The sequence below is a fragment of the Cimex lectularius genome, unplaced genomic scaffold (assembly GCF_000648675.2).
Source record: "Cimex lectularius strain Harlan isolate CLEC.00 unplaced genomic scaffold, Clec_2.1 scaffold238, whole genome shotgun sequence".
In the NCBI taxonomy this organism is placed as follows: domain Eukaryota; kingdom Metazoa; phylum Arthropoda; class Insecta; order Hemiptera; family Cimicidae; genus Cimex; species Cimex lectularius.
The window spans coordinates 108984-126745 of record NW_019392823.1 but is presented as its reverse complement, the minus strand read 5'-3'; the positions used below and the strand labels follow the sequence as shown (position 1 = coordinate 126745).

At 35.1% G+C, this 17762-nt stretch overlaps 1 protein-coding gene and 1 non-coding gene across 10 annotated transcripts in view; one reads left to right on the top strand and one right to left on the bottom strand.

Moving 5' to 3' along the window:
* Positions 1 to 17762, bottom strand: part of LOC106665823 (hemicentin-1) — a 179257-nt gene that overhangs the window by 103044 nt on the left and 58451 nt on the right. The gene's annotated exons all lie outside the window — the stretch shown is intronic.
* Trnay-aua lies at positions 7584 to 7656 on the top strand. Its single transcript has one exon. It is a non-coding gene; the product is annotated as a tRNA-Tyr (tRNA).

The window sequence follows — 17762 nt, the reverse complement described above, 5'->3', positions numbered from 1 at the left end:
AAATTATATCTTTCTAACTGCGCAGTAACATCAACTGTAAATTCTCAGTGTCCTTTTAGCACGAACCTCCTTTTTTTTCTTATCAGCTTCCATTCCTCCTTCCTCTTTACTCTTATCTCTTCTCTCTTTCACTCTTTATTTTTCACCCATCATAGCATGTCTCTATATGACGTTTTTATGTGGTCCAAATTAAAAAAAATGTATGTGCAAAAACTTTAATTGTTATTGGAAATTAGTAAATATTGTAAGAATTTGTTGAATCTACCTTGGCAAAAGCGTGACAAAATTCAGGTTGGCAAACGAAACACGTGTAATACCCCAGAGAAAGGAAATCCGGGGATTGCTTACAATTTGGTTGTAAAGCAAACGACTAAACGGGATCAGTCGAAAATAAGTCCGCCTAATCTATAAATCAAACAGGTCGTATTTATTTACATTGAATCGGGATCCGAATATTTAAGGAAGCTGATTGAATAATAGTAACCGGATTAATTCTGGAAATGATTATCTTTTGTAATTTTCGTTTTCGGCTACTCTCCGGCCGTAAAAAATAACCATCGGCACGATAGGTCGAAATATATTAGCAGAAGGCGGAAAGCTAATTAGTGCTCAGTGGAATGGGCAGATTCATTCGGCAAATCGAGGTGTAATGGAGATTACAAAACGATAATTCTCTTTGTAACAACAGATGTTTTCCACAAATTGCCGAAACAATTTTCCTATCAATTCGCCCAATGTTTCAACGGCGGAATCATTGCATTCGTATAAACGCCGAAAGTAATTGAAACAGTTTTTAACGGTTTTAGGTCTAATCTAATCTACACAAAAAGGGGGAAAAGGATGGATTTTAAAGGGAGAAACTCTTTAGAGGGAGGGAGAATTTCTTATTGTTCGGAGTGGTAAGGATGGGTGTTGAGATTTATTTATTCAGTTTAGCCTATTAGTTGGAAGGAGGCCTTGTTAGAGATTAGGGTTCAGGATATCCGGCCCTCCTGCTTCAAGACTTATACACAACTTCTTAAAGTTTTAAAATGCCACTTTAAACGGACCACATCTCTTTATTAATAGTGACATTGATAAAAGGCCTACATTTGTGTACGTTTTAACGGAAAGAAAGGGAAATGAAGCGGGATACAAAAAGAGGTTTAAGAATTTACAGAACACAATAAGATCGCAGTTTTTGGTACAATTAGTTTTGTTAAATATCAGAGCCGCCGGGAGTAAATAGGGAGGCGGTCCTTAATTTTCAAAGAAACAAAGAAACGGGAGTTTCAAAGGGAGTCAAAGGCGTGCTAACGAACCTCAATGGGAAACCTAACTTTTACTTCAGAAAAACTATACCGCTTCAAAGTAGAAAAGAAGGGGGATCGCTAATTTGTTCCTGCCGTTTACCGAGCTCAATGCCTTTGCTCGACCGTAAACGTCTTACCAATACAAAACAGATCCTTTTATCAACTGCGAAAGTACAGCTTTTGATACTAGCGATGTGCTCTTTTCAACAATTTGAAAATACAGTTGGCAATAACTAAATCATAATGCACAAAATGTATAAAACGAAACGGTTTAAAACAGTTAAAATTATAATTAAAAGCTAACGACTTTCAAAATAACAACTGAACAATTTTACTTTTCAATAATACGTATATTACATATGTATACATATATGTTGAAAAATTTACAAACGGTCTGCGGGGAAAAGAGTAAACAATTGGTAAAAATAGTAAAATTTTCTCAGAAGATGGTTAGGGATGGTCAAAAGGTTGGGTTGAGATGGGAAGTTGTACGAGTGGATCGAAGTCACGAAAGCTAGAGTGGTAGAGCAGCGGCGTATTTAGCCGAAGGTCGTGGGTTCGAATCCCGCTCGTGACACTGACTTCTCTATCTCAACCAATACCTTACTTAAAGATTAATTAATTGAAAAGAATTTATTAGGTCAATCGGACCACGAAACTTAAGCGATTTTTCTCAGAAGATAACATCTCTTTTGAACTTTCATTTTGGACAAATATATTCATTTCGTCATGTTTTAGAAACTACTATTAATAGTTTATAATATCAGCAAATATGGACAACTATTTACAATATACTTGTAGTTTTAAGCATAATGAAATTAAATATAGAGAGGTTGCAGAGACTAGATGAAATTTGAAACTGAAACATCTAAGTTTGTAGGTGCTGAAATTAGCTAGATCCAAAACAACGGGGAGAGACAGTTAAATAAATAAAGATAAATGAACGATAATATAAAAATCGTGGTTGCACAAGTGCCTAAAATTTTACAGTTCAACAGATTTATATAAAACAAACAAAACCTTTAAGTGTCTCGAAAGAGATTGTACTCTTTATGTAGAATATAAGTTTTATTTTCATTTCCACTATTAATTAAATTTGGTTTGCTTTTCTGTCTAAATGGTTGTCATAAAAACCCTCACTTGATTAAAAAATAACCCACTGTTCTATTAATAAATGCCCACCAATGTTTGCAATTAGATGTGGTCTAAAATAATAACTCTCAAAATTTACAACAAACGTGAAAGATAATTTTTTTAAGCCCTCAAAATAATGTGGGGACTATAGACGTTTCTGGGAAATAAAAGTGCAACAATGCAATAAAGTCGTTTCAATATTTTTTTTTAAATAGAGAAAGGAGAGAGAGAGAGAGAGAGAAAAAAAAGAAAGAGAAAAAGAAAGAGAGAGAGAGAGAGAGAGAGATAGAGAGATAGAGAGAAGATAAAATGTAGATAGAAAGCGTACTAAAAAAGACGTGGTTTTAAAAATCAAACAAAGCAATTAACAATAATTAAAATAATTAAAAAGGATTTAACGGAAGAAGTTAAATGTTCCTTGCTCTAAGAACATTAAAAAGACGAAGATGGGATCAAGGAAGATTAAAACGTAAATGTCCCCATGAAGTGGGTGTTAAGACTGTTATAATCACGTCTTAGGATTTTTCAAATAGTTGGGAGTGTTCTTGGAATACCACTATGGGGTTGTACGCAATTAAAACTGATTATCAAACGACGAAAAAATTAAAGCACAACGTTTAATGTTTATAGACTGCACAAAGAATCACAATTATTAGTAAAAAAATAAATTATTAAGCAAGGTAGATTTTTTGGGGGTTTGGGAGAGTAATTTAACGAAATTTTACAGAATTTGCCAAACAATTTCCGTTAGAATAGCTGAAATTCACTAGGCTTGCGCTCTGCAGAAACTTAAATAATTTAAAAAATGTCGTAAATAATAATTCGGGATGACGATTTTGTTTAACATTAACATTTACTCATATATATGTGAATGTATGTGTGTGTGTGTGTGTTTTGTATGTTACGTGTCTATTATGTATAGATAAAAGCAGTGAGTCAATAACCAGATCAAGTCGCTCAATGGTTTCATTTTAAATATTTATATATTTACCGATTGAGCGACTTGATCTGTTCACTGACTTGCTTTTATCTATATATTAAGAAGTTCTCTCCGTTGTTCTCTTCATGACTTAGTTCTAAGTCCTCCACATGGTCTTGAATATTCTGATAAGACGAATTAATTAAAAACAAATCTTGCACAACGGAATGACCACTCTTATGATCCTGCTTGGAAGGATATTAAGAACTGTCATGAATAAAGTATCCAGAAGATTTAAACGTAAAAGGTCATAGTAAAATGTACGCCCGTGAAATATTTATGAGGTTTCATCGACGAAAGAGAATATTAGTGCGTCTAATGAACACTGCTCTTATCAATTAATAAACATTGAACAGAACTCTGCATTATGAATAAATTACAATTAATTAAGGTTTTCAGTTGAGATAAAAAAGTGAATGGCACGAGCGGGATTCGAACCCTCGATCTTCGGCTAGATACGTTGCTGCTCTACTACTTGAGCTGTCGTGACCACGATCCACTCGGACGCCAACTTCCTATCTCAATGCCACCTTTTGAATTTTCCCTTCATTTTGCCATTTTTCAAATGTGTGTAATCGGATTTGATTTTCGGCGACAAATGAAATGGCCACGGAGAGCTTTAGTGAAGTATACTTCATTTTAAATCATTAAATTCACTAATTTCGTGGTCCGCTTGACCAATTAATATCTTTCAATTAATTAAGGTTTTTAGTTGAGATTTTTGAATTGAAAAATGGCAAAAAGGAGGGAAAATTCAAAAGGTGGGGTTGAGATGGGAGGTTAGTGTCCGAGTGGATCGAGGTCACGATAGCTCAGGTGGTAGAGCAGCGGCGTATCTAGCCGAAGATCTTGGGGTTCAAATCCCGCTCGTGCCATTGACTTTTTATCTCAACTAAAAACCTTAATTAATTGTAATATATTAATTGGTCAAGCGGACCACGATATTAGTGAACCATGAATAAAAATAAACTACATCCAAATATCGCACAATTACATTCAAAAAGTAAAGAATCCACAACCAATGAATTTTCAATTTTAAACAAACCTAATTGCCAATTTTATATGATAAATCATGTTTAAGGCAAATTTTTAATATAAAAAAATATAATGTTGAATGCTGACGTTATATTTTGCTGAATGTTGAAATTATATCAGAGATGATTATTATTGCCAATATTTTCAATTTGTAGAGTTTTAAACGAAATTAGATAAAATGTAAAATTTTTTAGTTTTGAACATTTAAACAATCCCAACTTCAACAGTTCTTAAAAAAGAAGGGCCTCAACAACTTTACTCTATCCTCCAAAGCATAAAACAGCGGTTACATCACAAAATACGATTCTGGATGAAAAATGAAAGTAGACCTACAGCTGTAGCAATTAATTGATTTTTTAATTTATTATTTCCACAAAAAAGCTTCAACGCTAATACTCTAACCTCCAAAGATTCATTCTAATGTATATAATGGTACAAACACAAAAGACTAGGAAATGACCGTCTTGCTCTATTATTTCCATGATAAGATGTCAAGTTATTATTGTCAGAAATCTACTCAAAGACTGTGGAGATGATACTGCAGATTTTTTGCCGAAGACTCAGTTAAAAACAATAGAAAAATGCTATTGTTGTCTCTTTAACCTGCTTATTTCCCTGATATCACGGGATCATAGAATAATTTAAGCACAAGACATGAAAAATCACCATTTCATAAAAATCGTTTACACCTTCAAAACAGTATACGCACAACATTGAAGAATCTAAACTTAATCCACCAAAGTTTCCGAAAACAAAGATAACCTAGACACTCTCACAATTCTCTTCACCCCCTTATAAATGAGACTTGGCTTCACAGAATACCACTGATGATGACGAAATGGCGAAACGCGCCTGACAGACCAGCCCAATATGATCGGTAACGGCCTATGTCCCTGTTCATTACGCAGACCTCAGGAGGAAATCTCACGAATATAAATATTAATTGAAAAAAGTAATTTGATCATTAGATCACTAAACATAATGGATTTAATTAATATAAAAAGTTTCTCATTGATTTTTTTAAAATTCACTGTATGCGTTGAACCGTTGGATTTTCAGTGGTTGTTGGTGACTTGAGAGCGAGCATCAGTCTAGTTTCGTGTATGTATTCTTTCGAATTATTGAATATAATTTAATTTTTAACTTGTTTAACTGAACAAAAAGTTGAAAAGACCATATAAAAGAACAGGTCTGTTAAAAAGAAATTGTTTGAGGAGGTTATGCACTTTGCACCTTTCAGTTGGCTTATCAAGGGTAATTGAAGTTAGTAAAAATGCACTCAAAATGTTGATAAAGTGTTGGTTGAATAAAGCAAAATACCAAAGACCGAATAACTAGAAGAAACCAATGTTAGACTTGCCGATGATTTGCATAGGAATGAAAGTAGGCAGCGTCTTACGACGTCTTGCTTATATCCCTGATGTACTGACGTGTGACTATGCTTTAGTTTACATTGCAAATAATAAGCAGTAAAACTATAGCAAAATATGTGGCGTTTTACTATTGAATTGAGCTTGAAAAACATCGAATTCATAACAGTCATATTGATCTTAAATTTATTAACTCAATCAGCTATTCAATAATGATTTAGATCAGCTATATTTCCGGAGTGATTTTCAACTTCCTTCTGTCTTTCTTAAATTGTTTTGACTCTGAAATTGGACGTGTTATCGATCGTTTGAAACGGGGTTCGGTCAATTTGAATGAATCCTCTTGCACGGCTATCTTGGAAATACCTGAGGGTATACTTCAGAAAACAATGGAAACTCGCTGTCCCTGTCCTCCCCAGCGTACTACGTGCTTTCTCATACATATCGCTTAGCAATCTAATTTACTACTAAGGGTTTCGACCGATCAGGGTATCCGGTCCATTGGAGAGAGGGATAAACAGATAAACATTAAATATTGCTACAACAACCCTCTCCCTTAATCTAAATGACCTCCAACAAACTAATCTGTTTCCGAACGACAAATTTTCACTAACCAGTGGCACGTGAGGTCGTTCAATTACTGCAATGAGAACGTACTGTTTAAATACGAATAATGAGGTTTAAAGAAATACGTCAATCAAAGTAGTTTTGTCTCAGATGATATGTTTGTGGGATAAACCCTTAAAAAAATGAAAACCTAAGTATTTAAATTGTATTATCATGTATTATTATATGTAAATTATCTATCAAAAATTGTGGATTATTTTTCATTGAATGTTGGATTTATATTGTTAAAGAATCGACCTTTTACATAATGTCATATGTTGCCACACTTAATATCCTATTAAAAATAAATAACGCTGGGCCAAAAAAATTAGAATTTCAAATTAGCGCCCTTTCTATAGCTAGTTTATTATTAAACGACCAAATTGAATTTTCCCTATGGATTCATGCATGAGAAAAGGGCGTGAGAATGCAGGATTGGGCCCTAAGCCCCTCTCAAGTTGAAGTACTAAGTTTACTTGCCAATGAACTTCCCACTCAACACTGAAACCTCATTGGAAAAGGGATTTTTTGACCTTACATTTTTTTATGCAGACAGAACGGGGTACAAAGAGAGAAGTTTATAGAACTCTTGAGAATTTAAATCCGCTAAAATGTATAAAGCTTTAAGGAAAGGAAAGTAGAGTTGAGCGTAAATCTTTTTGAAAAACTAAATATTGCGCAACAAATTTTACAACAAAAAAGACCTTTGTCTAAATTAAAAAGAATTGGCCAAGCGGACCACGAAAACTAGTGTAATTAAAAAAAATGTAAATTCTTCTTTACATAAAGAATTCTTTGAATTCTTTTCTATTTGATCAAAAAATCAATAAAGTTAATTAATTGAATTGATTTTAATTACTTTCAAACACGAGAACTGATTAACCAGATAATTGATACCTTGAAGTTAAAATCAACATTTGCACAACACTGTTCAACAAATTTGACACATAAATAAGATAAAAGTAATTAATTATTAATGTAGTATTATTAAATAATTCACTAATTTCGTGATCCGCTTGACCAATTAATACTATACAATTAATTAAGGTTTTTAGTTGAAATGAAAAAAAGTTAATGGCACGAGAGGGATTCGAACCCACCCGTCAAAAGGAAGGAAAACTCATAAGGTGGGGTTGAGATGGGGAGTTGATGTCCGAGTGGATCGAGGTCACGATAGCTCAGGTGGTAGAGCAGCGGCGTATATAGCCGAAGGTCGTGGGTTCGAATCCCTCTCGTGCCATTAACTTTTTTTCATCTCAACTAAAAACCTTAATTAATTGTATATTATTAAATAATGTTGTCATTTAAACTAAAACTATAAAACTACTAAACTAACATATACTAATGATTACAAAAAAGTTTATTTTACTGTTTTTAAGGTTCCGGCCTAATTGTAATCGCTAATTATGAAATGTCTATTTATATTTTCAAAGAACATAAATTTTTTTTCTCAGTTGGGCCTGTCATCAAACCTACAATGGGAACGGCGATAGCGAAAGCCATCTTGCACCAAATCAACAGAGAGGCTGATCAGATGCGACCAATTGATCTTTCGGATAATAGACCGTCCGTTAGCAGCTTGCCACCGACACTTTCAGTAAGATCGCAATAGGTACAGTTTTGTATCGAATAGGGAATTGTATACGTTCAGACAGATATACAGTTCATTATAAGCACCTGAAGCCTAGCATCGTACGGTGTTTGAAAAATGTTAGTTTTTCTGTTATGGTTTTCAATGAGGGAAACAATGTTCGGAAATTCTCTCGCTCCACGCCGTAATATTCCAGTCACGTGTTGAAAGGAAATGCATCGAGGAGAAACCGCACAAGCCCAAAGGTATAAAATTCACCACGGGTTTATATAGAGGTTGTAAACATTATCTCGAAGTGTAAAAAAAGAGAATTCAACTTCCGCAACTTCTATTTAAATGTGCAAACCCAGGATAAAACATATATTTCTTTTATTTGAAATATCATGCTGCCTGTTTAATTCACTTGTTATATCACAATTCTCAACTGAATTTGGCAATTAAGTTTTTTCTTTTCTTTTTCGTTCTGTTTTAATTTGCTAATACCTCCTGACGTATAAAAGTTACGATAAAATACCGACACGGAAATCTCGAACATTTTCACGGCTGTTTGTTTAAGCAACAGGTTGCGAAGTGCCTTCTTGCAACTTGTGATTCTATTAAGACTTAATTGTGACTTGCATCTTCTTTTTTCTTAAAAAAGTCGACCAGTTGGTAAGTGCCTGTTGTCAACTTTGTTAAGGGCCACCCAGGCAGGACTCATTTTATTTATACTTAATTGAGCCTCTACAAGTTTTAACTTAGAATTTAAATTACCTTCGTCTTATATCGTTTAGGTCTAATTTACTTTGGACCCCTTTTAGTTTTGAACTTTCTTGTCTCTTTCGGTTTAAAAAAATCTATGAACGTCTGTAATATTTAAGAATAGGTTCCAAGAGTGTAAGGTATCACTTTATCAAATCAATAGCTTCAAGTAGAGATGTTGTCTGTTGGGTTCAATTATTTACAAATGGTATAAGACGTTTAATTTATAAAAATCGTTATAAGCGTAAGGTAGAGCCTGCTAGTCTGAACTAATTAAGACCGAGCCCAGTTCAGATTCAGAAACTAACAACAGAACTACTAAATCAAGAACGTGCTAGGACTCTAATAATACTTGGACTGCTAAAAAGACACTGCAGACTTCGGAAGCATATGGACATAGACTCGGAGTGACAAAAATAAGCCTGTGCAGATATTGCCAAGAAGAAGCAACATCTGAACACGTCCTCTGTTGGTACGATGGCCTATTTAGGCTGAGATTCCTAATCCTGGGAGAGAAAAGCCGGGCCTGAAGGATACTCACTGGAGTCCTTGAACAAGCTTTGGGTCTGGTAAAAACCTCTAGATAAAAAATGGACATGTTCAATAGATCAATCTGGTCGCGGTGCACAGGTCGTAAAAAGACCGGCTCCTACGTAATCTAATCAAATCCAGTTCAGATTAGCAAAATAAATGCCTTAATGCACAAACAAGCAATAAAATTTGTCTGGTACCACAGATCAGTGGGTACACGTGATAATAATCCGTACCATTTGTGAAAGCTGGACAAGGGAATCGTTTCTGATTATTTTGACTCTATCTCCCAGTTTTGCTCTGCAGGATACTTTTTTTGCAACCTTTACTTGTTAATAATAATTTTGTTCAAAACTCGACACAGAAGATAGTAACAAGCCGAAACCATCTTATAAACACACTACACAGCCATAAAGCGGGGAACACACTTACCCGATGCAACGCTATGCGACGCTACCCGGTGCTACGCGACGCCTTGTCACGTTTTGGTAGGGTGTGCACATCTATGCGACTTCAAGCGCACGCCACGTACAATCACACAGCGTGTATCACAAATCAGTATCGCAATCACAACGCCTCTTTTGTTCTTAATGCATTATTTTGAGCAAAACCATGTAATAAATTGTTTGTTAAATTTAATTGTTTTAAATAAAGTTATTCCGGTGTTTTGATAAATTTTCTTCCTAACCATCATAATTAAATAATTTTTATAAAAACTTATGAATTTTTGATTTCCTTTAATTTGGTTTACATTAAAATAGGAATGTTGTAATTAATATAACGACAAAATTACATATACTTAGTTTGAAATAAATTACAAAAAATATGAGTGTCCTGTTTTGATGCTACTCGACGAAAATGGTGTAATTTTATGGGCATAACCATGAAATAAATTGTTAGTTAAATTTTATGAGTAAAATCTTGTAATAAATTGTTAGTTAAATTTATTATATCAAAAAATGGACTTCCAGTGTTTTGTATGTTGTAATTAATACAATGACAATAATACATGTAGTTCGAATAAAGATATGAGTGTCCGGTTCTTTTGTCTTCGACCGTACTCGATGCTACCCGACGAAAATATGAACGGGGGGGATCGCAGAGCGTAGAGTAGGGTAGCGTAGCATAGCATCGTGCAGATGTGCACGGGAGTAATACAATCTTATGCAAAATTGGACTTTGGATTTGCGTCGGGTAGCGTCGCATAGCGTTGCATCGAGTGAATTTCCAGCTTTAATGTTTCAGACAGTGTAATTTGAAACCTTAGACACTGTACGTTATGCAATGAATCAAATGAAAATGTCAACAATCAACTAAATATGACAAGTTACTAGTTTATTTCAATCGAATAATGAAATATTATTTTTGCATATATTATTTTTTATACAATATTATTGATGATTCAAATTTGGTAATATTTTCTTCTATCTGATAGTGTTATAATTCCACCAGATTTATAGCATTTTAAGTAAAGTATAGTGGGAAATGCAGATTGTTTTCCGCTCGTTCCATTCTTTATTGCTACATAGAGTCCATTTTTCTTCCCAGATGGAGATCTTTAAATAAATAAATCTCTCATTTAAGAAACATATACGCAAGTAGACAATTAATTTGAAATAGTAATTAAGGGATACAACACAGATTTTTTATGTAAACAATTATTTGCTCTAGTAGCTAATACTATTTAAAATTTCTGAGCAGGAAAATGAATTTATAAATACCGGTAGCTCGATTTGAGGCGGAAATAGGACCTAGGTTGACGTGAGTGTTGGTGGATCAGTGAATCCGATGTTCCCACAGGTCTAATACAATGAGCTTATCACAACCATCACTCTTCTCTGACGTTCTTTTCTAATTGATCGATCGGCTTGATTCATCTTTCTTCCATTTATTTCATTCTCGGCATCCAATCGCACCGGTCCAATAAAAATACACCGAGGTTAAGTAAGGGGTCGAAGGGTGAGAAATGCGAGGGGTTGAGAGTAAGGAGCTAATAAGCGCTTTTTGTGATTAAGGCCGATATTTTTTCCTTTAGGGGTTTGGAGCTCGAAATTAGAAAAATAATGAAGTTTTAATATTTTTTCTTTAATAAACAGCAAAAAGGGCGATCAAGTTTTTAAAGCTTGAGTTTTAATGACTGTACTTTGCAATGCCAGGTGTTATGCAGTACTGTTATACTTCAATTTGTTATTAAATGAATGTAACTGAAAGTGACAAATAAGAAAAAATAATAGCACGCTGTAGTGAAAAACAATTTTTTATAAGTTTTTTCCAATCGCGAAAGGTCAATGTAATCAAGTTAAAATAGTAGTTCCTTGATAAAAAGGTCAAAGCGCAGAAGTTGTACTTGAAACAATGACGCGGGGAACAAAAGTACCCGATGCAACACTACCCGATGCAAATTCAAAGTCCAATTTTCCATAAGATTGTATTACCCCCGTTCACATCTACACGATGCCATACAACGCTGCCCTGATTTACGCTCTGCGATCCCCACTGTCCAGATTTTCGTCGGGTAGCATCGAGTACAGTCGAAGACAAAAGAACCGGACACTCATATTTTTAATCAAACTACATGTATTATCGTCGTTGCATTAATTACAACATCCTTATTTTAATATAAACCAAATTAACTGAGATCAAAAATTCATAGTGCTTATTTAAAATAAATTAATTTTAATGATTTGATAGAAAATTGATCAATACACCGGAATACCATTTTTTGATATAATGAATTTAACTTCAATTTCTTACACGGTTTTGCTCATAAAATTTAACTAACAATTTATTTCATGATTTTGCTCGTAAAATTACACTATTTTCGTCGAGTAGCTTCAGCAATATGGTTTTGCTCAAAATAATGCATTAAGAACAAAAGAGGCATTGCGATGGCGATACTGACTTGTGATGCACGCTGTGTGACTGTACGTGGCGTGTACTTGACGTCGCATAGATGTGCACACCCTACCAAAACGTGACAAGGCGTCGGGTAGCGTTGCATCGGGTAAGTGTGTTCCCCGCTTAAATCAGCGATGAATAGTATCAACATTTATCATTCGGTTCACCAACATTATTCAATTGTCCGATTCGATTTATTGTACATAATAAAATAGAACAATACGACGAGCGTTATAAAAGATGAAGCTAACTGTTAAAACTGTTTCAACTACACAGATTATCAACCTTCCTTACCATCATCGATTTCGGCCTCGTTTTTACCTGAAACTCTTGGTAATTTTTTATTTTAGGGCCAATGATTGATCTGATTTATCAATTTTGTATATTTTCACAGTATGTACCGTTAACGTTATTTAACACCTTTTATTTTTAGGAGTTTAGTCTATTTGCAATTTTAGTTAAAAGTTTCATTATAATTGTTTTAAAGCTCTTGTTATGTAGGGTTCCAATCTTCGTAGAGGATATTAGACAGGTGAAAAAAGAAGACTGAGTACTGTGGGTTCACCAAGCTTTCAGTGTATTTATTTGAATTTGTAATAAAATAGGCCCCTGATGATAACACTATAAGGTGCCGAAAGCTAGGTGAACCCAGCATTTATTCTTCTTTTTTTCACCTGTCTGATAACCTCTACGAAGATTGGAACCCTGCATAGATTATCTGCAGGTCGATCGACGGACATCATATCTTTGCTCTTGTTATGTTCAGTTTTACGTATTTTAGGTAGTCTGCAGTCTTATATTAATAGATTTCATAAATGTCTTTTTCCAATGAAAAAAATCATTTCAATTTTAAAAAATTGTATGAAATTGTACAAACCTATTTACGTAATTACATTAATTATTTTTAAGTCAAAAAGCCGATCGTTCGATTACTTTATTGTTAATAATTAGATCGTTCATTGCGGCTCCCCTAATGGCGAATAAGACCAACACTTACGCAACGCACACGCACGAAACCAAGTTAAATCGTTCATAATGTAAACTTTTTGCGAACATAGCTTAAGCACTATAACATTATCTCATGATAGTAATAATGCATTTTTAGATCCTCATCAAGGCACATAAAATAAAAAGAAGTAGTGAAATAATTATTAAAAACTACACCTTCCTTTAATACCATGGCTGCATCCCATGTAACCATTAATCTCAAATTTGGTGGAAAAAATGGTATTGAAATATTCCATGTCAATCAAGTTGTATAGTCGGTGACTCTACCTCGATGTAACTGATGATGAATGACTCGCGTGTGATTATATTGCTGTTTGCGTTCTTTCTTCTCTTGCCGTGGAAATTCCACATAAATATATATCATTTCTTGTATTCAAACGGTGAACATCTCTCCGCTATTCGGATATTGAATTGGCGAAGAGTACTTATAAAAAAGTCAAAACGGTTAAAAAGGGACTAAAAGCCAAGTGATTCGTCACATCTGAAGCAATAAAATTTGCATTCTTCAATAAACACTCAGTGGAAATAATATTATTTGTATAGTTCATACTAATCTGATAATTAAAGATGAACATTTTCGTTGATAATTAAATAACATTCATATATATATAGGTTTTTAAAAACTTTTTTTATTGTTTCCTGTACACAATTTCTACATTTGACCATGTGTTGGTAGTGAACAATAAAAGCTCTCGCAGGAACCGGTCAGACCTCGGACATGAAGGTGGGGATGTGGAGTCGGTTATTACCGGCACTCTCAGTGTTTGGTTGATTGCTTTACGGTTGTGTTACAAGGTCACGAGTTCATTGTCTTTTTAGGCGTTGGGGATTGTTAGGGTGGGTTGGTGGGGAAGGAGAGCGAGGAGTGGAAGTTGTGAAATCGTGTTTGGACCATGTCTGTGACGAATGGGATGTCTAGGTCTTTGTGGATGGTTAGTGACGTATAAGAGAGCGTCGAGGACTTTTTATTGAAAATATTGGATGGCTTGGCTGAAGACTGCAGCGCGACTTCGTCTTAGTCTAAGTCCAAATCGATCTAATTAGTGTATATTGTTTTTTGTGTGTATGCCCGACTCCATCCAGTCTTGTAACTATCACCTATATGCCGATGACTCCCAAATATACATATCCTTCCACCCTTCCGATCTTCACTCGGCCACTCTCAAGCTCCAAAAAGACCTAAACTTCATCAACGAATGGGCCCATAAAAATTCCCTAGTCCTCAATCCGCCCAAATCCACCGCCATAAATATCGGGTCCAGGCAACTCCTCAATTCCCTCCCCAGCATCCCACCTCTCATGCTAAATAACCATCCCATCCCCTTCTGCTCTTCGGTTAAAAACCTAGGAGTAGTCTTTGAACAAAATCTTTCCTGGCATTCTCACATTTCCCAAATTTCCCGCCATTCCATTGCCTTCCTCAGCCTGTTTCGTCGGTCCTAGCTTCTCTTACCTTCTCCACCCGCAAACTCCTTGTATCTTCCCTTATACTTCCCTTCTTCGATTATAGCTGTTTGACATACGGTGGTCCCTCGGAGGGGGAGAACGCGCGATTGAAGCGTATTATGAATTATTGCGTAAGATTTATGTACGGCACCCCACGGGGATCCCGGGTGTCGGGGTTGTATTCCCAACTTTCCTGGCTATTCCCCTCCTTCCGTGCACAGTATTTCCTAGGTTGCTTTCTTTTCCACTAGGTCTTTTCTATGTGTGTGTGTCCCGCTTCTGGGCCCTTGATAGAGCTTTGCAGGTAACTTGGCTTGCTGTGCCTAGTGGTTGTGGCTCAAATTCCCCCACCGGAGCTTTGCGGCGCTGTGATAGCGCCCCCGGGATGGGCCGCGCGGAGGCGTCCGGCTGGGATGTGGGGGAAGAGCATGTGTGTCTAATTGCTTTCTTTTCCAGTCCATCCACACTCGTCGTCCTCCTATCATCATCCAATCCCTCCAATTCAACTCCTCACATCTCACTCGTAAGACCCGCTCATCCCCAATCGACCTTATCCTTCCGCAACATACAACCCATATTAGAAAGATTCTTTCAGATCCGAGCCCCTAAACTCTGGAACTCCCTTCCCCTTTCTATTCGTTACGCTGCCTCCTTTTCCTCCTTTAAATCCCACCTGTATAATCACCTCCTCTCCCTCCAAGCAGAGGCCTCACGTTAACATTTGTTATTTTTGTTTAATATTCTCGTAATTTTTTCTGTCCTGCCTTATTGGTATGCATTGTGCCAAGATTTCTATCTTTTTTTTTTTACTTTTAACTTCATAGAAGGAACTTCCTTTATTTATTTCATGTAAATTATTCTTGACACCAGTCCCAGAATAAAGTTATTTTTCTTCTTCTACTTATTGCGAATTTAGGTTCAAGTAGGCGTGTATGTTGTATGTATCTTCAAGTTTTATGGTTGTGCTACATATAAGTATGCTGTTCAAGTAGTAGGCACGGTTCCGGATTTGGTTGGATGAAAGATTTACTTGACTGTATATACAGCGGGCAGGTACTTCTTCTATATGTGAACATCACGTGCTGGCTCTTTTGTTCATTAATGTTCATGAATAGATTTTAGTAGTTTTATTAATTTAGTATGTACATTACAGTACAATATTCACATTTGCATTGTAACGTGTGTACATTTATCTTCTGAGATCGAAATAATTTTAAGGATTATTTAAATTATTGGGTATGGTATATTATTTTTAATTAAAAAACAGGGATATATTATCAGTTTTCACAATAGGTTTAAAAATAGTTACAGGAATAGGAGGCAGACCAAGTTGATAAAGAATCATCAAACTAGCACGGTTATACCAATAATGATTTAATTACTTTTATTGACATGTGCTAAAAAAGATAACATATTAAAATTGTTGTTGTTATAAACAAAACAACTTACCAACCAGGTTTAGAATAGGGTTTTAACGCTGCGTAACTTTTATAAATTGTGTTTTTAATTTTTCACAATTTAACAAAAGGCTTTATCTAGACACAAAGAAGGGCAAAAAAGCTCTTTTAGCCGGTGTGAAAAACAGACCCGAGAGACCGGAGGTCGTTTAATATCCGGAGAAGAATCTTGCAAATAGCCAGAATCCCTCAGACCGCATTATTGACCAGATCCACACCGCCGACTCAATGGATCGTCAAATGTACGGTTCACGGTGAACGGCCGATTCACGAGATCAGTCTCGGTGTTCAACCGCGTGTATGTTCACTACATTTCTATTTACGGCACGCGCAATAAAACTTGACTGAAAAACAAATGAACCGTGTAATTGCAGTTTGAAGACAAAAGGCATGAAAATAAGGGTTTTTATCAAGGATTGTGTAAATACCGGCTTTTGAGATATCACTTGAAACAAACATAAACCCGTTCAGACATCCTATATACATTTCCCTCTCCTCCAGCTATTAAATATTAATTGGGCAGTGAATTATTAGAGAAAAATGTAAAACTCGACTGTCAAAAGAACAAAAGTAATCAGATCCACCCTTCGTTGAAAATATAATTTAACAAAACTTGAACTAATTACAAACGTTCCGTCTTCTTTTACAATACCTATGGTTAAATTTACAAAAACACAAACAATTACATAATTACCTCACATGTAAGTAAAACACTAAAATTACTGGAAGGCTATTAGACAAAACAATATGGTATAGATACCTCAAGTTTAATGAAAACAACATCAATGATTAATTACTTCTCAAATTAATTAAATAAATGATTAATAGCAATTTTTACGTTGGTGTTAACTACAAACACTTTAAAAATATCATCATTAGTACGTTTGTTATTTTTCTTTTACTTTTCAATAAATAATTTTTCCACTAGAATAAATTTATTAACAGTTAATTCCATTATATTTCGTGGTCTAATTTACCAAATAACTTCTTTCAATTAATTACTCTTAATGTAAGGTATTGGTTGAAATGAAAAATTTAGTGTCACGAGCGGGATTCGAACCCACGACCTTCGGCTAAATACGCCGCTGCTCTACCACTTGAGTTATCGTATCTTCGATCCACTCGGACACCAACCTCCCATCTGAACCTATAACCTTCGAATTTTCCCTCCTTTTTGCCATTTTTCAAATGTCGTGTAATCAGAATTCGATTCTCGGCATTCTTGAAAAATGGCAAAAAAGAGGGAAAATTCGAAAGGTAGGTTGAGGTGGGAAGTTGGTGTCCGAGTGGATCGAAGACATGACAGCTCAACTGGTAGAGCAGCGGCGTATTTAGCCAAAGGTCCGTGGGTTCGAATCTCGCTCGTGACGCTAACTTTTTCATTTCAACCAATGCTTTACATTAAGATTAATTTATTAACAGTATTTAACTAAAATATTAACTACAACCGCACAGTTCTTATAGTAAATGAAAAAAAAAATATAGCTCAGTGAATAATTTCAAATCATTAGATTCCACATCTGTTAATGATCAAAATAAAATATGTATTGTAAAATAAATTTTAGTTACAGCAAAACAGTAATGTATGCTTATCTACAGAATATTTTCTTAAATTTGCTATAACATTTTAGCTACCAAATAGGATATTCTGTATTCATTCGTTAAGCCAATATC